Below are 1,486 nucleotides of genomic sequence, written 5' to 3'. Positions count from 1 at the left end.
TGCGAATTGACGAGTTCATAAATTGATGGCACATCTCAGTCACGAAAAAAGGTGTCACAACGAGGGTGCCGTCGCGATCTCACATTTACCGATATACCATGAATTCATGACCTGATTGGACAAAAACAATCATGAATTCATGAACGAAACCACCCTGTAAACCGGTATTGTACCGACAAAAAAGGCAACCACCTTATCAGAAGCAACGATGTACACTTCTTCACTGAGATATATAGATTGATCTAGAGTTGCTATCGTGGCTTCTAATGAAAAGAAAGATGGACGACGCAAGCCGAACACAATGCCTCTCGCAACAATGAGCTCGTCATCTAAGTGTATCAAAACATAGCAATACCCCCCTGTTTCGATAAAGGATATAAAATAATTCACACATGGACACTTCGATGATGTCGATTCCGTTAATGTGTCGTACTCATACAATATTTAGCGATGACACTATACACTGATGAGCCCGCTAATGTGTCGTCTGCTGAAAATTCCTGAGTACGACATCTTAAAAAATGACGAGTCCATCTTAAGCGAAGTCTATTAAAAATAAACAAAACATAATTTTAGTCACACAACTACGAAAATGTGCAGCTTCATTAAAAGCAACGTGGAGCAGTGAAAACTTGCTCGCAACAAAGAATGTGGCAACAACGCGATTATTATTGATCGAGAGGAAATTATTGTCGTAGAGACTAACATAATAGAAGAAATGCCGCCTCAACCGAATACCCCAGCTATTGCTGAGGTTATTCCTACACCAACCCCATCGGTGATCAAGCCCGTCAAGTCTCGATATCTGTGTAAGAAAAGTTCAAGATTGGATGAGTCGATTCTCGCACCGGTGATCGCGGTTAGCGTGGTATATAAAGAGGATCAAAGTTCGGAATCAGAATCTACCCCTCCGTTACCAGAAAGTCCGAGTTGGAACCGCCTAATGTAAATCGTAGCGTACGACTTCGTTTTTACAGTACTAATTGTATGTGCGTGTCTTGTCCACGTCAATATCTCCTCGATTCCCGCTACTAACTCCCAGAGGTTTAAAATCTAAGTCGGTAAGCGTTACTGTACCGGGGTACGTAGCACTAAGTGTACCCTGGTTACATGAAGTGTGACACTCCACACTTCAGGAGTATGACATGTCCATACTCCGGGATATTTGGTACAAGGTACCAAGGTCATTCAAAACCAACCATTGGTTAAATGACATTGCATTACTATAGGTAACTGATAGTTTGTATTACCCTCAAACTTACCCTACCTATAAATATACTCAGTTTACAATCTCCCTTATTTAGGTCACTTCGCTCTCTTTAATTAAAGAGGGGACCTGTGACCTGCCGTTCACTGAGAGTTTGTATACTCTCGGAAGATAACTTCCTCTAGCGCAAGGTGCTGTGTGACCCCGTCACACTTGGTAGCACTTGTAGTCAATCCACGCCATCGCGGGTAGACTACCTGAACCTCCGAAGTTCGTTGC

The sequence above is a fragment of the Phytophthora infestans genome, genomic scaffold (genome assembly GCF_000142945.1).
Source record: "Phytophthora infestans T30-4 supercont1.6 genomic scaffold, whole genome shotgun sequence".
Taxonomy (NCBI): domain Eukaryota; phylum Oomycota; class Peronosporomycetes; order Peronosporales; family Peronosporaceae; genus Phytophthora; species Phytophthora infestans.
This window is presented reverse-complemented; position numbering follows the sequence as displayed.